This window comes from Schistocerca piceifrons, chromosome 3 (genome assembly GCF_021461385.2).
Source record: "Schistocerca piceifrons isolate TAMUIC-IGC-003096 chromosome 3, iqSchPice1.1, whole genome shotgun sequence".
NCBI lineage: Eukaryota > Metazoa > Arthropoda > Insecta > Orthoptera > Acrididae > Schistocerca > Schistocerca piceifrons.
The window spans coordinates 263419957-263439668 of record NC_060140.1 but is presented as its reverse complement, the minus strand read 5'-3'; the positions used below and the strand labels follow the sequence as shown (position 1 = coordinate 263439668).

Below are 19712 nucleotides of genomic sequence, written 5' to 3'. Positions count from 1 at the left end.
CGAGACCAACGTTCATTATTAACAGATTTCACGTCACCATACTTGCAAAGCGCATCCTTAATTAAATCATTATCTATTTCAATAGGTAAGTTAAGCACGCGAACGGTAGTGTAAACAATATCAGCTCGCCAGATCCGAACTTTGCTCTTCGAGCCGTCTCTGTGAATGAATTCTACTTCACTACCCCACTTTGCTAAAAGTCTATCTATCGTCACCGAGCTCTCAAACTTAACAAAAATACAGTATTTATCATTGTCTAACTGCATTGTATGGACGGAATCAGAGTTGACACCAATTACCTCAGTAATCCAATCGTGTATTTCCAGTGACGTTGGCTGGATATGACGGGTTTCCTTGTCGAAAGCGAAGACCAGTGTGTTTTTCCTGACGGTCGTAGACATGATTCAGAACAGGCATGAAACTCCGGTTAAAAAACCGAAATTCCGGCAAGTGACAGAACGGCGATGAACAGCTAAACACTAACGACGATACACAAACACGAAGATGAACGGACAGCCAGCAAAGGAGACAACAGCAGAACACGTATATAAACAACACAATCGGAGCGCAGCAGTACACACGTCCACACGGTAGCACAGCTGAAGCGCGACTTCGCGACTGAGCTATACCCCCATTCACGATCTTTGCGTTCCCATAACTTAAGGAAAAATATTATACTCTGCCTGGCTAAAGACGTCTAATCGAGCAAAATATTGCGTAATCATTATCTCTCAGTTATATATTAGCGTTAAACGATATAAATATCAAAAATACTAGACACTTCGCGCCTGGAGAAAGTGCGAGTCGGCGCCTTCACCTTAATGTCAGAACGCGAAAATTGCACTAGTAGCTTTTTTTCAAGCAAGTTCTGTTCGTCCGTTCTCCGTAATCGTTTGGTATCTGATTAAACTGACATACTCGCCTATGGCTTTCGTAAACGAAAATTTCATTGTGACCCCGACGTGATTTGAACACGCAACCTTCTGATCTGGAGTCAGACGCGCTACCGTTGCGCCACGGAGTCGACGCTGCTTAGGTCTTGTCATGAATAGGTTCCTCGAACACTTACTGTACCGTTCAAACCTAAGAAATAATGACAGTAGGATCCACGAGACACTCGTCCCGGATGTACTTGCTCTGGCGGGGGTGTAACTCAGTGGTAGAGTGTCTGCTTCGCATGCAGAAAGTCCTGGGTTCAAATCCCAGCTCCTCCAATTTTTGTTTCTCCGTGCAGCAGTACATGAAAACTTTTGCCTATCACCATATTCTACAAAATTCAGTGTACAAGATTCTTCCCCCAAGCAAGTGGATTTCGTACAGTTCGACCTCATGGCGGGAGGACGATGACCTGCAAGACCCTGGGCTGCGATCCCCCCCCCCCCCATTGAAATGTTGCTCCAAAGCCTTCGGTATGGCGTGCAGGGTGCATCTCAAACATGTATTTGCAACTCACCGCGACAATCGTCATTTGTTTTTTCGAGATACTGAAAAATGAAGGTGGCACCCGGGATTGAACCGGGGACCTCTCGATCTGCAGTCGAATGCTCTACGACTGAGCTATACCCCCATTCACGATCTTTGCGTTCCCATAACTTAAGGAAAAATATTATACTCTGCCTGGCTAAAGACGTCTAATCGAGCAAAATATTGCGTAATCATTATCTCTCAGTTATATATTAGCGTTAAACGATATAAATATCAAAAATACTAGACACTTCGCGCCTGGAGAAAGTGCGAGTCGGCGCCTTCACCTTAATGTCAGAACGCGAAAATTGCACTAGTAGCTTTTTTTCAAGCAAGTTCTGTTCGTCCGTTCTCCGTAATCGTTTGGTATCTGATTAAACTGACATACTCGCCTATGGCTTTCGTAAACGAAAATTTCATTGTGACCCCGACGTGATTTGAACACGCAACCTTCTGATCTGGAGTCAGACGCGCTACCGTTGCGCCACGGAGTCGACGCTGCTTAGGTCTTGTCATGAATAGGTTCCTCGAACACTTACTGTACCGTTCAAACCTAAGAAATAATGACAGTAGGATCCACGAGACACTCGTCCCGGATGTACTTGCTCTGGCGGGGGTGTAACTCAGTGGTAGAGTGTCTGCTTCGCATGCAGAAAGTCCTGGGTTCAAATCCCAGCTCCTCCAATTTTTGTTTCTCCGTGCAGCAGTACATGAAAACTTTTGCCTATCACCATATTCTACAAAATTCAGTGTACAAGATTCTTCCCCCAAGCAAGTGGATTTCGTACAGTTCGACCTCATGGCGGGAGGACGATGACCTGCAAGACCCTGGGCTGCGATACCCCCCCCATTGAAATGTTGCTCCAAAGCCTTCGGTATGGCGTGCAGGGTGCATCTCAAACATGTATTTGCAACTCACCGCGACAATCGTCATTTGTTTTTTCGAGATACTGAAAAATGAAGGGGGCACCCGGGATTGAACCGGGGACCTCTCGATCTGCAGTCGAATGCTCTACGACTGAGCTATACCCCCATTCACGATCTTTGCGTTCCCATAACTTAAGGAAAAATATTATACTCTGCCTGGCTAAAGACGTCTAATCGAGCAAAATATTGCGTAATCATTATCTCTCAGTTATATATTAGCGTTAAACGATATAAATATCAAAAATACTAGACACTTCGCGCCTGGAGAAAGTGCGAGTCGGCGCCTTCACCTTAATGTCAGAACGCGAAAATTGCACTAGTAGCTTTTTTTCAAGCAAGTTCTGTTCGTCCGTTCTCCGTAATCGTTTGGTATCTGATTAAACTGACATACTCGCCTATGGCTTTCGTAAACGAAAATTTCATTGTGACCCCGACGTGATTTGAACACGCAACCTTCTGATCTGGAGTCAGACGCGCTACCGTTGCGCCACGGAGTCGACGCTGCTTAGGTCTTGTCATGAATAGGTTCCTCGAACACTTACTGTACCGTTCAAACCTAAGAAATAATGACAGTAGGATCCACGAGACACTCGTCCCGGATGTACTTGCTCTGGCGGGGGTGTAACTCAGTGGTAGAGTGTCTGCTTCGCATGCAGAAAGTCCTGGGTTCAAATCCCAGCTCCTCCAATTTTTGTTTCTCCGTGCAGCAGTACATGAAAACTTTTGCCTATCACCATATTCTACAAAATTCAGTGTACAAGATTCTTCCCCCAAGCAAGTGGATTTCGTACAGTTCGACCTCATGGCGGGAGGACGATGACCTGCAAGACCCTGGGCTGCGATACCCCCCCCATTGAAATGTTGCTCCAAAGCCTTCGGTATGGCGTGCAGGGTGCATCTCAAACATGTATTTGCAACTCACCGCGACAATCGTCATTTGTTTTTTCGAGATACTGAAAAATGAAGGGGGCACCCGGGATTGAACCGGGGACCTCTCGATCTGCAGTCGAATGCTCTACGACTGAGCTATACCCCCATTCACGATCTTTGCGTTCCCATAACTTAAGGAAAAATATTATACTCTGCCTGGCTAAAGACGTCTAATCGAGCAAAATATTGCGTAATCATTATCTCTCAGTTATATATTAGCGTTAAACGATATAAATATCAAAAATACTAGACACTTCGCGCCTGGAGAAAGTGCGAGTCGGCGCCTTCACCTTAATGTCAGAACGCGAAAATTGCACTAGTAGCTTTTTTTCAAGCAAGTTCTGTTCGTCCGTTCTCCGTAATCGTTTGGTATCTGATTAAACTGACATACTCGCCTATGGCTTTCGTAAACGAAAATTTCATTGTGACCCCGACGTGATTTGAACACGCAACCTTCTGATCTGGAGTCAGACGCGCTACCGTTGCGCCACGGAGTCGACGCTGCTTAGGTCTTGTCATGACTCGGTTCCTCGAACACTTACTGTACCGTTCAAACCTAAGAAATAATGACAGTAGGATCCACGAGACACTCGTCCCGGATGTACTTGCTCTGGCGGGGGTGTAACTCAGTGGTAGAGTGTCTGCTTCGCATGCAGAAAGTCCTGGGTTCAAATCCCAGCTCCTCCAATTTTTGTTTCTCCGTGCAGCAGTACATGAAAACTTTTGCCTATCACCATATTCTACAAAATTCAGTGTACAAGATTCTTCCCCCAAGCAAGTGGATTTCGTACAGTTCGACCTCATGGCGGGAGGACGATGACCTGCAAGACCCTGGGCTGCGATCCCCACCCATTGAAATGTTGCTCCAAAGCCTTCGGTATGGCGTGCAGGGTGCATCTCAAACATGTATTTGCAACTCACCGCGACAATCGTCATTTGTTTTTTCGAGATACTGAAAAATGAAGGGGGCACCCGGGATTGAACCGGGGACCTCTCGATCTGCAGTCGAATGCTCTACGACTGAGCTATACCCCCATTCACGATCTTTGCGTTCCCATAACTTAAGGAAAAATATTATACTCTGCCTGGCTAAAGACGTCTAATCGAGCAAAATATTGCGTAATCATTATCTCTCAGTTATATATTAGCGTTAAACGATATAAATATCAAAAATACTAGACACTTCGCGCCTGGAGAAAGTGCGAGTCGGCGCCTTCACCTTAATGTCAGAACGCGAAAATTGCACTAGTAGCTTTTTTTCAAGCAAGTTCTGTTCGTCCGTTCTCCGTAATCGTTTGGTATCTGATTAAACTGACATACTCGCCTATGGCTTTCGTAAACGAAAATTTCATTGTGACCCCGACGTGATTTGAACACGCAACCTTCTGATCTGGAGTCAGACGCGCTACCGTTGCGCCACGGAGTCGACGCTGCTTAGGTCTTGTCATGAATAGGTTCCTCGAACACTTACTGTACCGTTCAAACCTAAGAAATAATGACAGTAGGATCCACGAGACACTCGTCCCGGATGTACTTGCTCTGGCGGGGGTGTAACTCAGTGGTAGAGTGTCTGCTTCGCATGCAGAAAGTCCTGGGTTCAAATCCCAGCTCCTCCAATTTTTGTTTCTCCGTGCAGCAGTACATGAAAACTTTTGCCTATCACCATATTCTACAAAATTCAGTGTACAAGATTCTTCCCCCAAGCAAGTGGATTTCGTACAGTTCGACCTCATGGCGGGAGGACGATGACCTGCAAGACCCTGGGCTGCGATCCCCCCCCATTGAAATGTTGCTCCAAAGCCTTCGGTATGGCGTGCAGGGTGCATCTCAAACATGTATTTGCAACTCACCGCGACAATCGTCATTTGTTTTTTCGAGATACTGAAAAATGAAGGGGGCACCCGGGATTGAACCGGGGACCTCTCGATCTGCAGTCGAATGCTCTACGACTGAGCTATACCCCCATTCACGATCTTTGCGTTCCCATAACTTAAGGAAAAATATTATACTCTGCCTGGCTAAAGACGTCTAATCGAGCAAAATATTGCGTAATCATTATCTCTCAGTTATATATTAGCGTTAAACGATATAAATATCAAAAATACTAGACACTTCGCGCCTGGAGAAAGTGCGAGTCGGCGCCTTCACCTTAATGTCAGAACGCGAAAATTGCACTAGTAGCTTTTTTTCAAGCAAGTTCTGTTCGTCCGTTCTCCGTAATCGTTTGGTATCTGATTAAACTGACATACTCGCCTATGGCTTTCGTAAACGAAAATTTCATTGTGACCCCGACGTGATTTGAACACGCAACCTTCTGATCTGGAGTCAGACGCGCTACCGTTGCGCCACGGAGTCGACGCTGCTTAGGTCTTGTCATGAATAGGTTCCTCGAACACTTACTGTACCGTTCAAACCTAAGAAATAATGACAGTAGGATCCACGAGACACTCGTCCCGGATGTACTTGCTCTGGCGGGGGTGTAACTCAGTGGTAGAGTGTCTGCTTCGCATGCAGAAAGTCCTGGGTTCAAATCCCAGCTCCTCCAATTTTTGTTTCTCCGTGCAGCAGTACATGAAAACTTTTGCCTATCACCATATTCTACAAAATTCAGTGTACAAGATTCTTCCCCCAAGCAAGTGGATTTCGTACAGTTCGACCTCATGGCGGGAGGACGATGACCTGCAAGACCCTGGGCTGCGATCCCCCCCCATTGAAATGTTGCTCCAAAGCCTTCGGTATGGCGTGCAGGGTGCATCTCAAACATGTATTTGCAACTCACCGCGACAATCGTCATTTGTTTTTTCGAGATACTGAAAAATGAAGGGGGCACCCGGGATTGAACCGGGGACCTCTCGATCTGCAGTCGAATGCTCTACGACTGAGCTATACCCCCATTCACGATCTTTGCGTTCCCATAACTTAAGGAAAAATATTATACTCTGCCTGGCTAAAGACGTCTAATCGAGCAAAATATTGCGTAATCATTATCTCTCAGTTATATATTAGCGTTAAACGATATAAATATCAAAAATACTAGACACTTCGCGCCTGGAGAAAGTGCGAGTCGGCGCCTTCACCTTAATGTCAGAACGCGAAAATTGCACTAGTAGCTTTTTTTCAAGCAAGTTCTGTTCGTCCGTTCTCCGTAATCGTTTGGTATCTGATTAAACTGACATACTCGCCTATGGCTTTCGTAAACGAAAATTTCATTGTGACCCCGACGTGATTTGAACACGCAACCTTCTGATCTGGAGTCAGACGCGCTACCGTTGCGCCACGGAGTCGACGCTGCTTAGGTCTTGTCATGAATAGGTTCCTCGAACACTTACTGTACCGTTCAAACCTAAGAAATAATGACAGTAGGATCCACGAGACACTCGTCCCGGATGTACTTGCTCTGGCGGGGGTGTAACTCAGTGGTAGAGTGTCTGCTTCGCATGCAGAAAGTCCTGGGTTCAAATCCCAGCTCCTCCAATTTTTGTTTCTCCGTGCAGCAGTACATGAAAACTTTTGCCTATCACCATATTCTACAAAATTCAGTGTACAAGATTCTTCCCCCAAGCAAGTGGATTTCGTACAGTTCGACCTCATGGCGGGAGGACGATGACCTGCAAGACCCTGGGCTGCGATCCCCCCCCATTGAAATGTTGCTCCAAAGCCTTCGGTATGGCGTGCAGGGTGCATCTCAAACATGTATTTGCAACTCACCGCGACAATCGTCATTTGTTTTTTCGAGATACTGAAAAATGAAGGGGGCACCCGGGATTGAACCGGGGACCTCTCGATCTGCAGTCGAATGCTCTACGACTGAGCTATACCCCCATTCACGATCTTTGCGTTCCCATAACTTAAGGAAAAATATTATACTCTGCCTGGCTAAAGACGTCTAATCGAGCAAAATATTGCGTAATCATTATCTCTCAGTTATATATTAGCGTTAAACGATATAAATATCAAAAATACTAGACACTTCGCGCCTGGAGAAAGTGCGAGTCGGCGCCTTCACCTTAATGTCAGAACGCGAAAATTGCACTAGTAGCTTTTTTTCAAGCAAGTTCTGTTCGTCCGTTCTCCGTAATCGTTTGGTATCTGATTAAACTGACATACTCGCCTATGGCTTTCGTAAACGAAAATTTCATTGTGACCCCGACGTGATTTGAACACGCAACCTTCTGATCTGGAGTCAGACGCGCTACCGTTGCGCCACGGAGTCGACGCTGCTTAGGTCTTGTCATGAATAGGTTCCTCGAACACTTACTGTACCGTTCAAACCTAAGAAATAATGACAGTAGGATCCACGAGACACTCGTCCCGGATGTACTTGCTCTGGCGGGGGTGTAACTCAGTGGTAGAGTGTCTGCTTCGCATGCAGAAAGTCCTGGGTTCAAATCCCAGCTCCTCCAATTTTTGTTTCTCCGTGCAGCAGTACATGAAAACTTTTGCCTATCACCATATTCTACAAAATTCAGTGTACAAGATTCTTCCCCCAAGCAAGTGGATTTCGTACAGTTCGACCTCATGGCGGGAGGACGATGACCTGCAAGACCCTGGGCTGCGATCCCCCCCCATTGAAATGTTGCTCCAAAGCCTTCGGTATGGCGTGCAGGGTGCATCTCAAACATGTATTTGCAACTCACCGCGACAATCGTCATTTGTTTTTTCGAGATACTGAAAAATGAAGGGGGCACCCGGGATTGAACCGGGGACCTCTCGATCTGCAGTCGAATGCTCTACGACTGAGCTATACCCCCATTCACGATCTTTGCGTTCCCATAACTTAAGGAAAAATATTATACTCTGCCTGGCTAAAGACGTCTAATCGAGCAAAATATTGCGTAATCATTATCTCTCAGTTATATATTAGCGTTAAACGATATAAATATCAAAAATACTAGACACTTCGCGCCTGGAGAAAGTGCGAGTCGGCGCCTTCACCTTAATGTCAGAACGCGAAAATTGCACTAGTAGCTTTTTTTCAAGCAAGTTCTGTTCGTCCGTTCTCCGTAATCGTTTGGTATCTGATTAAACTGACATACTCGCCTATGGCTTTCGTAAACGAAAATTTCATTGTGACCCCGACGTGATTTGAACACGCAACCTTCTGATCTGGAGTCAGACGCGCTACCGTTGCGCCACGGAGTCGACGCTGCTTAGGTCTTGTCATGAATAGGTTCCTCGAACACTTACTGTACCGTTCAAACCTAAGAAATAATGACAGTAGGATCCACGAGACACTCGTCCCGGATGTACTTGCTCTGGCGGGGGTGTAACTCAGTGGTAGAGTGTCTGCTTCGCATGCAGAAAGTCCTGGGTTCAAATCCCAGCTCCTCCAATTTTTGTTTCTCCGTGCAGCAGTACATGAAAACTTTTGCCTATCACCATATTCTACAAAATTCAGTGTACAAGATTCTTCCCCCAAGCAAGTGGATTTCGTACAGTTCGACCTCATGGCGGGAGGACGATGACCTGCAAGACCCTGGGCTGCGATCCCCCCCCCATTGAAATGTTGCTCCAAAGCCTTCGGTATGGCGTGCAGGGTGCATCTCAAACATGTATTTGCAACTCACCGCGACAATCGTCATTTGTTTTTTCGAGATACTGAAAAATGAAGGGGGCACCCGGGATTGAACCGGGGACCTCTCGATCTGCAGTCGAATGCTCTACGACTGAGCTATACCCCCATTCACGATCTTTGCGTTCCCATAACTTAAGGAAAAATATTATACTCTGCCTGGCTAAAGACGTCTAATCGAGCAAAATATTGCGTAATCATTATCTCTCAGTTATATATTAGCGTTAAACGATATAAATATCAAAAATACTAGACACTTCGCGCCTGGAGAAAGTGCGAGTCGGCGCCTTCACCTTAATGTCAGAACGCGAAAATTGCACTAGTAGCTTTTTTTCAAGCAAGTTCTGTTCGTCCGTTCTCCGTAATCGTTTGGTATCTGATTAAACTGACATACTCGCCTATGGCTTTCGTAAACGAAAATTTCATTGTGACCCCGACGTGATTTGAACACGCAACCTTCTGATCTGGAGTCAGACGCGCTACCGTTGCGCCACGGAGTCGACGCTGCTTAGGTCTTGTCATGAATAGGTTCCTCGAACACTTACTGTACCGTTCAAACCTAAGAAATAATGACAGTAGGATCCACGAGACACTCGTCCCGGATGTACTTGCTCTGGCGGGGGTGTAACTCAGTGGTAGAGTGTCTGCTTCGCATGCAGAAAGTCCTGGGTTCAAATCCCAGCTCCTCCAATTTTTGTTTCTCCGTGCAGCAGTACATGAAAACTTTTGCCTATCACCATATTCTACAAAATTCAGTGTACAAGATTCTTCCCCCAAGCAAGTGGATTTCGTACAGTTCGACCTCATGGCGGGAGGACGATGACCTGCAAGACCCTGGGCTGCGATCCCCCCCCATTGAAATGTTGCTCCAAAGCCTTCGGTATGGCGTGCAGGGTGCATCTCAAACATGTATTTGCAACTCACCGCGACAATCGTCATTTGTTTTTTCGAGATACTGAAAAATGAAGGGGGCACCCGGGATTGAACCGGGGACCTCTCGATCTGCAGTCGAATGCTCTACGACTGAGCTATACCCCCATTCACGATCTTTGCGTTCCCATAACTTAAGGCAAAATATTATACTCTGCCTGGCTAAAGACGTCTAATCGAGCAAAATATTGCGTAATCATTATCTCTCAGTTATATATTAGCGTTAAACGATATAAATATCAAAAATACTAGACACTTCGCGCCTGGAGAAAGTGCGAGTCGGCGCCTTCACCTTAATGTCAGAACGCGAAAATTGCACTAGTAGCTTTTTTTCAAGCAAGTTCTGTTCGTCCGTTCTCCGTAATCGTTTGGTATCTGATTAAACTGACATACTCGCCTATGGCTTTCGTAAACGAAAATTTCATTGTGACCCCGACGTGATTTGAACACGCAACCTTCTGATCTGGAGTCAGACGCGCTACCGTTGCGCCACGGAGTCGACGCTGCTTAGGTCTTGTCATGAATAGGTTCCTCGAACACTTACTGTACCGTTCAAACCTAAGAAATAATGACAGTAGGATCCACGAGACACTCGTCCCGGATGTACTTGCTCTGGCGGGGGTGTAACTCAGTGGTAGAGTGTCTGCTTCGCATGCAGAAAGTCCTGGGTTCAAATCCCAGCTCCTCCAATTTTTGTTTCTCCGTGCAGCAGTACATGAAAACTTTTGCCTATCACCATATTCTACAAAATTCAGTGTACAAGATTCTTCCCCCAAGCAAGTGGATTTCGTACAGTTCGACCTCATGGCGGGAGGACGATGACCTGCAAGACCCTGGGCTGCGATCCCCCCCCCATTGAAATGTTGCTCCAAAGCCTTCGGTATGGCGTGCAGGGTGCATCTCAAACATGTATTTGCAACTCACCGCGACAATCGTCATTTGTTTTTTCGAGATACTGAAAAATGAAGGGGGCACCCGGGATTGAACCGGGGACCTCTCGATCTGCAGTCGAATGCTCTACGACTGAGCTATACCCCCATTCACGATCTTTGCGTTCCCATAACTTAAGGAAAAATATTATACTCTGCCTGGCTAAAGACGTCTAATCGAGCAAAATATTGCGTAATCATTATCTCTCAGTTATATATTAGCGTTAAACGATATAAATATCAAAAATACTAGACACTTCGCGCCTGGAGAAAGTGCGAGTCGGCGCCTTCACCTTAATGTCAGAACGCGAAAATTGCACTAGTAGCTTTTTTTCAAGCAAGTTCTGTTCGTCCGTTCTCCGTAATCGTTTGGTATCTGATTAAACTGACATACTCGCCTATGGCTTTCGTAAACGAAAATTTCATTGTGACCCCGACGTGATTTGAACACGCAACCTTCTGATCTGGAGTCAGACGCGCTACCGTTGCGCCACGGAGTCGACGCTGCTTAGGTCTTGTCATGAATAGGTTCCTCGAACACTTACTGTACCGTTCAAACCTAAGAAATAATGACAGTAGGATCCACGAGACACTCGTCCCGGATGTACTTGCTCTGGCGGGGGTGTAACTCAGTGGTAGAGTGTCTGCTTCGCATGCAGAAAGTCCTGGGTTCAAATCCCAGCTCCTCCAATTTTTGTTTCTCCGTGCAGCAGTACATGAAAACTTTTGCCTATCACCATATTCTACAAAATTCAGTGTACAAGATTCTTCCCCCAAGCAAGTGGATTTCGTACAGTTCGACCTCATGGCGGGAGGACGATGACCTGCAAGACCCTGGGCTGCGATCCCCCCCCCCCATTGAAATGTTGCTCCAAAGCCTTCGGTATGGCGTGCAGGGTGCATCTCAAACATGTATTTGCAACTCACCGCGACAATCGTCATTTGTTTTTTCGAGATACTGAAAAATGAAGGGGGCACCCGGGATTGAACCGGGGACCTCTCGATCTGCAGTCGAATGCTCTACGACTGAGCTATACCCCCATTCACGATCTTTGCGTTCCCATAACTTAAGGAAAAATATTATACTCTGCCTGGCTAAAGACGTCTAATCGAGCAAAATATTGCGTAATCATTATCTCTCAGTTATATATTAGCGTTAAACGATATAAATATCAAAAATACTAGACACTTCGCGCCTGGAGAAAGTGCGAGTCGGCGCCTTCACCTTAATGTCAGAACGCGAAAATTGCACTAGTAGCTTTTTTTCAAGCAAGTTCTGTTCGTCCGTTCTCCGTAATCGTTTGGTATCTGATTAAACTGACATACTCGCCTATGGCTTTCGTAAACGAAAATTTCATTGTGACCCCGACGTGATTTGAACACGCAATCTTCTGATCTGGAGTCAGACGCGCTACCGTTGCGCCACGGAGTCGACGCTGCTTAGGTCTTGTCATGAATAGGTTCCTCGAACACTTACTGTACCGTTCAAACCTAAGAAATAATGACAGTAGGATCCACGAGACACTCGTCCCGGATGTACTTGCTCTGGCGGGGGTGTAACTCAGTGGTAGAGTGTCTGCTTCGCATGCAGAAAGTCCTGGGTTCAAATCCCAGCTCCTCCAATTTTTGTTTCTCCGTGCAGCAGTACATGAAAACTTTTGCCTATCACCATATTCTACAAAATTCAGTGTACAAGATTCTTCCCCCAAGCAAGTGGATTTCGTACAGTTCGACCTCATGGCGGGAGGACGATGACCTGCAAGACCCTGGGCTGCGATCCCCCCCCATTGAAATGTTGCTCCAAAGCCTTCGGTATGGCGTGCAGGGTGCATCTCAAACATGTATTTGCAACTCACCGCGACAATCGTCATTTGTTTTTTCGAGATACTGAAAAATGAAGGGGGCACCCGGGATTGAACCGGGGACCTCTCGATCTGCAGTCGAATGCTCTACGACTGAGCTATACCCCCATTCACGATCTTTGCGTTCCCATAACTTAAGGAAAAATATTATACTCTGCCTGGCTAAAGACGTCTAATCGAGCAAAATATTGCGTAATCATTATCTCTCAGTTATATATTAGCGTTAAACGATATAAATATCAAAAATACTAGACACTTCGCGCCTGGAGAAAGTGCGAGTCGGCGCCTTCACCTTAATGTCAGAACGCGAAAATTGCACTAGTAGCTTTTTTTCAAGCAAGTTCTGTTCGTCCGTTCTCCGTAATCGTTTGGTATCTGATTAAACTGACATACTCGCCTATGGCTTTCGTAAACGAAAATTTCATTGTGACCCCGACGTGATTTGAACACGCAACCTTCTGATCTGGAGTCAGACGCGCTACCGTTGCGCCACGGAGTCGACGCTGCTTAGGTCTTGTCATGAATAGGTTCCTCGAACACTTACTGTACCGTTCAAACCTAAGAAATAATGACAGTAGGATCCACGAGACACTCGTCCCGGATGTACTTGCTCTGGCGGGGGTGTAACTCAGTGGTAGAGTGTCTGCTTCGCATGCAGAAAGTCCTGGGTTCAAATCCCAGCTCCTCCAATTTTTGTTTCTCCGTGCAGCAGTACATGAAAACTTTTGCCTATCACCATATTCTACAAAATTCAGTGTACAAGATTCTTCCCCCAAGCAAGTGGATTTCGTACAGTTCGACCTCATGGCGGGAGGACGATGACCTGCAAGACCCTGGGCTGCGATCCCCCCCCATTGAAATGTTGCTCCAAAGCCTTCGGTATGGCGTGCAGGGTGCATCTCAAACATGTATTTGCAACTCACCGCGACAATCGTCATTTGTTTTTTCGAGATACTGAAAAATGAAGGGGGCACCCGGGATTGAACCGGGGACCTCTCGATCTGCAGTCGAATGCTCTACGACTGAGCTATACCCCCATTCACGATCTTTGCGTTCCCATAACTTAAGGAAAAATATTATACTCTGCCTGGCTAAAGACGTCTAATCGAGCAAAATATTGCGTAATCATTATCTCTCAGTTATATATTAGCGTTAAACGATATAAATATCAAAAATACTAGACACTTCGCGCCTGGAGAAAGTGCGAGTCGGCGCCTTCACCTTAATGTCAGAACGCGAAAATTGCACTAGTAGCTTTTTTTCAAGCAAGTTCTGTTCGTCCGTTCTCCGTAATCGTTTGGTATCTGATTAAACTGACATACTCGCCTATGGCTTTCGTAAACGAAAATTTCATTGTGACCCCGACGTGATTTGAACACGCAACCTTCTGATCTGGAGTCAGACGCGCTACCGTTGCGCCACGGAGTCGACGCTGCTTAGGTCTTGTCATGAATAGGTTCCTCGAACACTTACTGTACCGTTCAAACCTAAGAAATAATGACAGTAGGATCCACGAGACACTCGTCCCGGATGTACTTGCTCTGGCGGGGGTGTAACTCAGTGGTAGAGTGTCTGCTTCGCATGCAGAAAGTCCTGGGTTCAAATCCCAGCTCCTCCAATCTTTGTTTCTCCGTGCAGCAGTACATGAAAACTTTTGCCTATCACCATATTCTACAAAATTCAGTGTACAAGATTCTTCCCCCAAGCAAGTGGATTTCGTACAGTTCGACCTCATGGCGGGAGGACGATGACCTGCAAGACCCTGGGCTGCGATCCCCCCCCATTGAAATGTTGCTCCAAAGCCTTCGGTATGGCGTGCAGGGTGCATCTCAAACATGTATTTGCAACTCACCGCGACAATCGTCATTTGTTTTTTCGAGATACTGAAAAATGAAGGGGGCACCCGGGATTGAACCGGGGACCTCTCGATCTGCAGTCGAATGCTCTACGACTGAGCTATACCCCCATTCACGATCTTTGCGTTCCCATAACTTAAGGAAAAATATTATACTCTGCCTGGCTAAAGACGTCTAATCGAGCAAAATATTGCGTAATCATTATCTCTCAGTTATATATTAGCGTTAAACGATATAAATATCAAAAACACTAGACACTTCGCGCCTGGAGAAAGTGCGAGTCGGCGCCTTCACCTTAATGTCAGAACGCGAAAATTGCACTAGTAGCTTTTTTTCAAGCAAGTTCTGTTCGTCCGTTCTCCGTAATCGTTTGGTATCTGATTAAACTGACATACTCGCCTATGGCTTTCGTAAACGAAAATTTCATTGTGACCCCGACGTGATTTGAACACGCAACCTTCTGATCTGGAGTCAGACGCGCTACCGTTGCGCCACGGAGTCGACGCTGCTTAGGTCTTGTCATGAATAGGTTCCTCGAACACTTACTGTACCGTTCAAACCTAAGAAATAATGACAGTAGGATCCACGAGACACTCGTCCCGGATGTACTTGCTCTCGCGGGGGTGTAACTCAGTGGTAGAGTGTCTGCTTCGCATGCAGAAAGTCCTGGGTTCAAATCCCAGCTCCTCCAATTTTTGTTTCTCCGTGCAGCAGTACATGAAAACTTTTGCCTATCACCATATTCTACAAAATTCAGTGTACAAGATTCTTCCCCCAAGCAAGTGGATTTCGTACAGTTCGACCTCATGGCGGGAGGACGATGACCTGCAAGACCCTGGGCTGCGATCCCCCCCCATTGAAATGTTGCTCCAAAGCCTTCGGTATGGCGTGCAGGGTGCATCTCAAACATGTATTTGCAACTCACCGCGACAATCGTCATTTGTTTTTTCGAGATACTGAAAAATGAAGGGGGCACCCGGGATTGAACCGGGGACCTCTCGATCTGCAGTCGAATGCTCTACGACTGAGCTATACCCCCATTCACGATCTTTGCGTTCCCATAACTTAAGGAAAAATATTATACTCTGCCTGGCTAAAGACGTCTAATCGAGCAAAATATTGCGTAATCATTATCTCTCAGTTATATATTAGCGTTAAACGATATAAATATCAAAAATACTAGACACTTCGCGCCTGGAGAAAGTGCGAGTCGGCGCCTTCACCTTAATGTCAGAACGCGAAAATTGCACTAGTAGCTTTTTTTCAAGCAAGTTCTGTTCGTCCGTTCTCCGTAATCGTTTGGTATCTGATTAAACTGACATACTCGCCTATGGCTTTCGTAAACGAAAATTTCATTGTGACCCCGACGTGATTTGAACACGCAACCTTCTGATCTGGAGTCAGACGCGCTACCGTTGCGCCACGGAGTCGACGCTGCTTAGGTCTTGTCATGAATAGGTTCCTCGAACACTTACTGTACCGTTCAAACCTAAGAAATAATGACAGTAGGATCCACGAGACACTCGTCCCGGATGTACTTGCTCTGGCGGGGGTGTAACTCAGTGGTAGAGTGTCTGCTTCGCATGCAGAAAGTCCTGGGTTCAAATCCCAGCTCCTCCAATTTTTGTTTCTCCGTGCAGCAGTACATGAAAACTTTTGCCTATCACCATATTCTACAAAATTCAGTGTACAAGATTCTTCCCCCAAGCAAGTGGATTTCGTACAGTTCGACCTCATGGCGGGAGGACGATGACCTGCAAGACCCTGGGCTGCGATCCCCCCCATTGAAATGTTGCTCCAAAGCCTTCGGTATGGCGTGCAGGGTGCATCTCAAACATGTATTTGCAACTCACCGCGACAATCGTCATTTGTTTTTTCGAGATACTGAAAAATGAAGGGGGCACCCGGGATTGAACCGGGGACCTCTCGATCTGCAGTCGAATGCTCTACGACTGAGCTATACCCCCATTCACGATCTTTGCGTTCCCATAACTTAAGGAAAAATATTATACTCTGCCTGGCTAAAGACGTCTAATCGAGCAAAATATTGCGTAATCATTATCTCTCAGTTATATATTAGCGTTAAACGATATAAATATCAAAAATACTAGACACTTCGCGCCTGGAGAAAGTGCGAGTCGGCGCCTTCACCTTAATGTCAGAACGCGAAAATTGCACTAGTAGCTTTTTTTCAAGCAAGTTCTGTTCGTCCGTTCTCCGTAATCGTTTGGTATCTGATTAAACTGACATACTCGCCTATGGCTTTCGTAAACGAAAATTTCATTGTGACCCCGACGTGATTTGAACACGCAACCTTCTGATCTGGAGTCAGACGCGCTACCGTTGCGCCACGGAGTCGACGCTGCTTAGGTCTTGTCATGAATAGGTTCCTCGAACACTTACTGTACCGTTCAAACCTAAGAAATAATGACAGTAAGATCCACGAGACACTCGTCCCGGATGTACTTGCTCTCGCGGGGGTGTAACTCAGTGGTAGAGTGTCTGCTTCGCATGCAGAAAGTCCTGGGTTCAAATCCCAGCTCCTCCAATTTTTGTTTCTCCGTGCAGCAGTACATGAAAACTTTTGCCTATCACCATATTCTACAAAATTCAGTGTACAAGATTCTTCCCCCAAGCAAGTGGATTTCGTACAGTTCGACCTCATGGCGGGAGGACGATGACCTGCAAGACCCTGGGCTGCGATCCCCCCCCATTGAAATGTTGCTCCAAAGCCTTCGGTATGGCGTGCAGGGTGCATCTCAAACATGTATTTGCAACTCACCGCGACAATCGTCATTTGTTTTTTCGAGATACTGAAAAATGAAGGGGGCACCCGGGATTGAACCGGGGACCTCTCGATCTGCAGTCGAATGCTCTACGACTGAGCTATACCCCCATTCACGATCTTTGCGTTCCCATAACTTAAGGAAAAATATTATACTCTGCCTGGCTAAAGACGTCTAATCGAGCAAAATATTGCGTAATCATTATCTCTCAGTTATATATTAGCGTTAAACGATATAAATATCAAAAATACTAGACACTTCGCGCCTGGAGAAAGTGCGAGTCGGCGCCTTCACCTTAATGTCAGAACGCGAAAATTGCACTAGTAGCTTTTTTTCAAGCAAGTTCTGTTCGTCCGTTCTCCGTAATCGTTTGGTATCTGATTAAACTGACATACTCGCCTATGGCTTTCGTAAACGAAAATTTCATTGTGACCCCGACGTGATTTGAACACGCAACCTTCTGATCTGGAGTCAGACGCGCTACCGTTGCGCCACGGAGTCGACGCTGCTTAGGTCTTGTCATGAATAGGTTCCTCGAACACTTACTGTACCGTTCAAACCTAAGAAATAATGACAGTAGGATCCACGAGACACTCGTCCCGGATGTACTTGCTCTGGCGGGGGTGTAACTCAGTGGTAGAGTGTCTGCTTCGCATGCAGAAAGTCCTGGGTTCAAATCCCAGCTCCTCCAATTTTTGTTTCTCCGTGCAGCAGTACATGAAAACTTTTGCCTATCACCATATTCTACAAAATTCAGTGTACAAGATTCTTCCCCCAAGCAAGTGGATTTCGTACAGTTCGACCTCATGGCGGGAGGACGATGACCTGCAAGACCCTGGGCTGCGATCCCCCCCCCATTGAAATGTTGCTCCAAAGCCTTCGGTATGGCGTGCAGGGTGCATCTCAAACATGTATTTGCAACTCACCGCGACAATCGTCATTTGTTTTTTCGAGATACTGAAAAATGAAGGGGGCACCCGGGATTGAACCGGGGACCTCTCGATCTGCAGTCGAATGCTCTACGACTGAGCTATACCCCCATTCACGATCTTTGCGTTCCCATAACTTAAGGAAAAATATTATACTCTGCCTGGCTAAAGACGTCTAATCGAGCAAAATATTGCGTAATCATTATCTCTCAGTTATATATTAGCGTTAAACGATATAAATATCAAAAATACTAGACACTTCGCGCCTGGAGAAAGTGCGAGTCGGCGCCTTCACCTTAATGTCAGAACGCGAAAATTGCACTAGTAGCTTTTTTTCAAGCAAGTTCTGTTCGTCCGTTCTCCGTAATCGTTTGGTATCTGATTAAACTGACATACTCGCCTATGGCTTTCGTAAACGAAAATTTCATTGTGACCCCGACGTGATTTGAACACGCAACCTTCTGATCTGGAGTCAGACGCGCTACCGTTGCGCCACGGAGTCGACGCTGCTTAGGTCTTGTCATGAATCGGTTCCTCGAACACTTACTGTACCGTTCAAACCTAAGAAATAATGACAGTAGGATCCACGAGACACTCGTCCCGGATGTACTTGCTCTGGCGGGGGTGTAACTCAGTGGTAGAGTGTCTCCTTCGCATGCAGAAAGTCCTGGGTTCAAATCCCAGCTCCTCCAATTTTTGTTTCTCCGTGCAGCAGTACATGAAAACTTTTGCCTATCACCATATTCTACAAAATTCAGTGTACAAGATTCTTCCCCCAAGCAAGTGGATTTCGTACAGTTCGACCTCATGGCGGGAGGACGATGACCTGCAAGACCCTGGGCTGCGATCCCCCCCCATTGAAATGTTGCTCCAAAGCCTTCGGTATGGCGTGCAGGGTGCATCTCAAACATGTATTTGCAACTCACCGCGACAATCGTCATTTGTTTTTTCGAGATACTGAAAAATGAAGGGGGCACCCGGGATTGAACCGGGGACCTCTCGATCTGCAGTCGAATGCTCTACGACTGAGCTATACCCCCATTCACGATCTTTGCGTTCCCATAACTTAAGGAAAAATATTATACTCTGCCTGGCTAAAGACGTCTAATCGAGCAAAATATTGCGTAATCATTATCTCTCAGTTATATATTAGCGTTAAACGATATAAATATCAAAAATACTAGACACTTCGCGCCTGGAGAAAGTGCGAGTCGGCGCCTTCACCTTAATGTCAGAACGCGAAAATTGCACTAGTAGCTTTTTTTCAAGCAAGTTCTGTTCGTCCGTTCTCCGTAATCGTTTGGTATCTGATTAAACTGACATACTCGCCTATGGCTTTCGTAAACGAAAATTTCATTGTGACCCCGACGTGATTTGAACACGCAACCTTCTGATCTGGAGTCAGACGCGCTACCGTTGCGCCACGGAGTCGACGCTGCTTAGGTCTTGTCATGAATAGGTTCCTCGAACACTTACTGTACCGTTCAAACCTAAGAAATAATGACAGTAGGATCCACGAGACACTCG

The 19712-nt window shown here is 46.2% G+C and overlaps 61 non-coding genes across 61 annotated transcripts; 20 read left to right on the top strand and 41 right to left on the bottom strand.

Annotated features, from left to right (window-relative positions):
- Nucleotides 1-952: 952 nt before the first annotated feature.
- On the bottom strand, nt 953-1024 carry Trnaw-cca. Its single transcript has one exon. It is a non-coding gene; the product is annotated as a tRNA-Trp (tRNA).
- A 118-nt stretch (nt 1025-1142) lies between these two features.
- On the top strand, nt 1143-1214 carry Trnaa-cgc. Its single transcript has one exon. It is a non-coding gene; the product is annotated as a tRNA-Ala (tRNA).
- Nucleotides 1215-1495: 281 nt separating this feature from the next.
- Nucleotides 1496-1567, bottom strand: Trnac-gca. The gene has a single exon. It is a non-coding gene; the product is annotated as a tRNA-Cys (tRNA).
- A 319-nt stretch (nt 1568-1886) lies between these two features.
- Nucleotides 1887-1958, bottom strand: Trnaw-cca. The gene has a single exon. It is a non-coding gene; the product is annotated as a tRNA-Trp (tRNA).
- A 118-nt stretch (nt 1959-2076) lies between these two features.
- Nucleotides 2077-2148, top strand: Trnaa-cgc. Its single transcript has one exon. It is a non-coding gene; the product is annotated as a tRNA-Ala (tRNA).
- A 277-nt stretch (nt 2149-2425) lies between these two features.
- On the bottom strand, nt 2426-2497 carry Trnac-gca. The gene has a single exon. It is a non-coding gene; the product is annotated as a tRNA-Cys (tRNA).
- Nucleotides 2498-2816: 319 nt separating this feature from the next.
- On the bottom strand, nt 2817-2888 carry Trnaw-cca. Its single transcript has one exon. It is a non-coding gene; the product is annotated as a tRNA-Trp (tRNA).
- Nucleotides 2889-3006: 118 nt separating this feature from the next.
- Nucleotides 3007-3078, top strand: Trnaa-cgc. The gene has a single exon. It is a non-coding gene; the product is annotated as a tRNA-Ala (tRNA).
- Nucleotides 3079-3355: 277 nt separating this feature from the next.
- On the bottom strand, nt 3356-3427 carry Trnac-gca. The gene has a single exon. It is a non-coding gene; the product is annotated as a tRNA-Cys (tRNA).
- Nucleotides 3428-3746: 319 nt separating this feature from the next.
- On the bottom strand, nt 3747-3818 carry Trnaw-cca. The gene has a single exon. It is a non-coding gene; the product is annotated as a tRNA-Trp (tRNA).
- Nucleotides 3819-3936: 118 nt separating this feature from the next.
- On the top strand, nt 3937-4008 carry Trnaa-cgc. Its single transcript has one exon. It is a non-coding gene; the product is annotated as a tRNA-Ala (tRNA).
- A 276-nt stretch (nt 4009-4284) lies between these two features.
- Trnac-gca lies at nt 4285-4356 on the bottom strand. Its single transcript has one exon. It is a non-coding gene; the product is annotated as a tRNA-Cys (tRNA).
- A 319-nt stretch (nt 4357-4675) lies between these two features.
- On the bottom strand, nt 4676-4747 carry Trnaw-cca. Its single transcript has one exon. It is a non-coding gene; the product is annotated as a tRNA-Trp (tRNA).
- A 118-nt stretch (nt 4748-4865) lies between these two features.
- Trnaa-cgc lies at nt 4866-4937 on the top strand. Its single transcript has one exon. It is a non-coding gene; the product is annotated as a tRNA-Ala (tRNA).
- Nucleotides 4938-5213: 276 nt separating this feature from the next.
- Nucleotides 5214-5285, bottom strand: Trnac-gca. The gene has a single exon. It is a non-coding gene; the product is annotated as a tRNA-Cys (tRNA).
- Nucleotides 5286-5604: 319 nt separating this feature from the next.
- Nucleotides 5605-5676, bottom strand: Trnaw-cca. Its single transcript has one exon. It is a non-coding gene; the product is annotated as a tRNA-Trp (tRNA).
- A 118-nt stretch (nt 5677-5794) lies between these two features.
- On the top strand, nt 5795-5866 carry Trnaa-cgc. Its single transcript has one exon. It is a non-coding gene; the product is annotated as a tRNA-Ala (tRNA).
- Nucleotides 5867-6142: 276 nt separating this feature from the next.
- On the bottom strand, nt 6143-6214 carry Trnac-gca. The gene has a single exon. It is a non-coding gene; the product is annotated as a tRNA-Cys (tRNA).
- A 319-nt stretch (nt 6215-6533) lies between these two features.
- Nucleotides 6534-6605, bottom strand: Trnaw-cca. Its single transcript has one exon. It is a non-coding gene; the product is annotated as a tRNA-Trp (tRNA).
- A 118-nt stretch (nt 6606-6723) lies between these two features.
- Nucleotides 6724-6795, top strand: Trnaa-cgc. Its single transcript has one exon. It is a non-coding gene; the product is annotated as a tRNA-Ala (tRNA).
- A 276-nt stretch (nt 6796-7071) lies between these two features.
- On the bottom strand, nt 7072-7143 carry Trnac-gca. Its single transcript has one exon. It is a non-coding gene; the product is annotated as a tRNA-Cys (tRNA).
- Nucleotides 7144-7462: 319 nt separating this feature from the next.
- Trnaw-cca lies at nt 7463-7534 on the bottom strand. Its single transcript has one exon. It is a non-coding gene; the product is annotated as a tRNA-Trp (tRNA).
- Nucleotides 7535-7652: 118 nt separating this feature from the next.
- Trnaa-cgc lies at nt 7653-7724 on the top strand. The gene has a single exon. It is a non-coding gene; the product is annotated as a tRNA-Ala (tRNA).
- A 276-nt stretch (nt 7725-8000) lies between these two features.
- On the bottom strand, nt 8001-8072 carry Trnac-gca. The gene has a single exon. It is a non-coding gene; the product is annotated as a tRNA-Cys (tRNA).
- A 319-nt stretch (nt 8073-8391) lies between these two features.
- Trnaw-cca lies at nt 8392-8463 on the bottom strand. The gene has a single exon. It is a non-coding gene; the product is annotated as a tRNA-Trp (tRNA).
- A 118-nt stretch (nt 8464-8581) lies between these two features.
- On the top strand, nt 8582-8653 carry Trnaa-cgc. The gene has a single exon. It is a non-coding gene; the product is annotated as a tRNA-Ala (tRNA).
- A 277-nt stretch (nt 8654-8930) lies between these two features.
- On the bottom strand, nt 8931-9002 carry Trnac-gca. The gene has a single exon. It is a non-coding gene; the product is annotated as a tRNA-Cys (tRNA).
- A 319-nt stretch (nt 9003-9321) lies between these two features.
- On the bottom strand, nt 9322-9393 carry Trnaw-cca. The gene has a single exon. It is a non-coding gene; the product is annotated as a tRNA-Trp (tRNA).
- Nucleotides 9394-9511: 118 nt separating this feature from the next.
- On the top strand, nt 9512-9583 carry Trnaa-cgc. Its single transcript has one exon. It is a non-coding gene; the product is annotated as a tRNA-Ala (tRNA).
- A 276-nt stretch (nt 9584-9859) lies between these two features.
- Trnac-gca lies at nt 9860-9931 on the bottom strand. Its single transcript has one exon. It is a non-coding gene; the product is annotated as a tRNA-Cys (tRNA).
- Nucleotides 9932-10250: 319 nt separating this feature from the next.
- Nucleotides 10251-10322, bottom strand: Trnaw-cca. Its single transcript has one exon. It is a non-coding gene; the product is annotated as a tRNA-Trp (tRNA).
- Nucleotides 10323-10440: 118 nt separating this feature from the next.
- Nucleotides 10441-10512, top strand: Trnaa-cgc. The gene has a single exon. It is a non-coding gene; the product is annotated as a tRNA-Ala (tRNA).
- A 277-nt stretch (nt 10513-10789) lies between these two features.
- On the bottom strand, nt 10790-10861 carry Trnac-gca. The gene has a single exon. It is a non-coding gene; the product is annotated as a tRNA-Cys (tRNA).
- A 319-nt stretch (nt 10862-11180) lies between these two features.
- Trnaw-cca lies at nt 11181-11252 on the bottom strand. Its single transcript has one exon. It is a non-coding gene; the product is annotated as a tRNA-Trp (tRNA).
- A 118-nt stretch (nt 11253-11370) lies between these two features.
- Trnaa-cgc lies at nt 11371-11442 on the top strand. The gene has a single exon. It is a non-coding gene; the product is annotated as a tRNA-Ala (tRNA).
- A 279-nt stretch (nt 11443-11721) lies between these two features.
- Trnac-gca lies at nt 11722-11793 on the bottom strand. The gene has a single exon. It is a non-coding gene; the product is annotated as a tRNA-Cys (tRNA).
- A 319-nt stretch (nt 11794-12112) lies between these two features.
- Trnaw-cca lies at nt 12113-12184 on the bottom strand. Its single transcript has one exon. It is a non-coding gene; the product is annotated as a tRNA-Trp (tRNA).
- Nucleotides 12185-12302: 118 nt separating this feature from the next.
- Nucleotides 12303-12374, top strand: Trnaa-cgc. Its single transcript has one exon. It is a non-coding gene; the product is annotated as a tRNA-Ala (tRNA).
- A 276-nt stretch (nt 12375-12650) lies between these two features.
- Nucleotides 12651-12722, bottom strand: Trnac-gca. The gene has a single exon. It is a non-coding gene; the product is annotated as a tRNA-Cys (tRNA).
- Nucleotides 12723-13041: 319 nt separating this feature from the next.
- On the bottom strand, nt 13042-13113 carry Trnaw-cca. The gene has a single exon. It is a non-coding gene; the product is annotated as a tRNA-Trp (tRNA).
- Nucleotides 13114-13231: 118 nt separating this feature from the next.
- On the top strand, nt 13232-13303 carry Trnaa-cgc. Its single transcript has one exon. It is a non-coding gene; the product is annotated as a tRNA-Ala (tRNA).
- A 276-nt stretch (nt 13304-13579) lies between these two features.
- On the bottom strand, nt 13580-13651 carry Trnac-gca. Its single transcript has one exon. It is a non-coding gene; the product is annotated as a tRNA-Cys (tRNA).
- Nucleotides 13652-13970: 319 nt separating this feature from the next.
- On the bottom strand, nt 13971-14042 carry Trnaw-cca. The gene has a single exon. It is a non-coding gene; the product is annotated as a tRNA-Trp (tRNA).
- Nucleotides 14043-14160: 118 nt separating this feature from the next.
- Trnaa-cgc lies at nt 14161-14232 on the top strand. Its single transcript has one exon. It is a non-coding gene; the product is annotated as a tRNA-Ala (tRNA).
- Nucleotides 14233-14508: 276 nt separating this feature from the next.
- Nucleotides 14509-14580, bottom strand: Trnac-gca. Its single transcript has one exon. It is a non-coding gene; the product is annotated as a tRNA-Cys (tRNA).
- A 319-nt stretch (nt 14581-14899) lies between these two features.
- On the bottom strand, nt 14900-14971 carry Trnaw-cca. Its single transcript has one exon. It is a non-coding gene; the product is annotated as a tRNA-Trp (tRNA).
- A 118-nt stretch (nt 14972-15089) lies between these two features.
- On the top strand, nt 15090-15161 carry Trnaa-cgc. Its single transcript has one exon. It is a non-coding gene; the product is annotated as a tRNA-Ala (tRNA).
- Nucleotides 15162-15437: 276 nt separating this feature from the next.
- Trnac-gca lies at nt 15438-15509 on the bottom strand. The gene has a single exon. It is a non-coding gene; the product is annotated as a tRNA-Cys (tRNA).
- Nucleotides 15510-15828: 319 nt separating this feature from the next.
- On the bottom strand, nt 15829-15900 carry Trnaw-cca. The gene has a single exon. It is a non-coding gene; the product is annotated as a tRNA-Trp (tRNA).
- A 118-nt stretch (nt 15901-16018) lies between these two features.
- Nucleotides 16019-16090, top strand: Trnaa-cgc. Its single transcript has one exon. It is a non-coding gene; the product is annotated as a tRNA-Ala (tRNA).
- A 275-nt stretch (nt 16091-16365) lies between these two features.
- On the bottom strand, nt 16366-16437 carry Trnac-gca. The gene has a single exon. It is a non-coding gene; the product is annotated as a tRNA-Cys (tRNA).
- Nucleotides 16438-16756: 319 nt separating this feature from the next.
- Nucleotides 16757-16828, bottom strand: Trnaw-cca. The gene has a single exon. It is a non-coding gene; the product is annotated as a tRNA-Trp (tRNA).
- Nucleotides 16829-16946: 118 nt separating this feature from the next.
- Trnaa-cgc lies at nt 16947-17018 on the top strand. The gene has a single exon. It is a non-coding gene; the product is annotated as a tRNA-Ala (tRNA).
- A 276-nt stretch (nt 17019-17294) lies between these two features.
- On the bottom strand, nt 17295-17366 carry Trnac-gca. Its single transcript has one exon. It is a non-coding gene; the product is annotated as a tRNA-Cys (tRNA).
- Nucleotides 17367-17685: 319 nt separating this feature from the next.
- Trnaw-cca lies at nt 17686-17757 on the bottom strand. Its single transcript has one exon. It is a non-coding gene; the product is annotated as a tRNA-Trp (tRNA).
- Nucleotides 17758-17875: 118 nt separating this feature from the next.
- On the top strand, nt 17876-17947 carry Trnaa-cgc. Its single transcript has one exon. It is a non-coding gene; the product is annotated as a tRNA-Ala (tRNA).
- A 277-nt stretch (nt 17948-18224) lies between these two features.
- Trnac-gca lies at nt 18225-18296 on the bottom strand. Its single transcript has one exon. It is a non-coding gene; the product is annotated as a tRNA-Cys (tRNA).
- A 319-nt stretch (nt 18297-18615) lies between these two features.
- Trnaw-cca lies at nt 18616-18687 on the bottom strand. The gene has a single exon. It is a non-coding gene; the product is annotated as a tRNA-Trp (tRNA).
- Nucleotides 18688-18805: 118 nt separating this feature from the next.
- On the top strand, nt 18806-18877 carry Trnaa-cgc. The gene has a single exon. It is a non-coding gene; the product is annotated as a tRNA-Ala (tRNA).
- Nucleotides 18878-19153: 276 nt separating this feature from the next.
- On the bottom strand, nt 19154-19225 carry Trnac-gca. Its single transcript has one exon. It is a non-coding gene; the product is annotated as a tRNA-Cys (tRNA).
- Nucleotides 19226-19544: 319 nt separating this feature from the next.
- On the bottom strand, nt 19545-19616 carry Trnaw-cca. Its single transcript has one exon. It is a non-coding gene; the product is annotated as a tRNA-Trp (tRNA).
- Nucleotides 19617-19712: the final 96 nt, after the last annotated feature.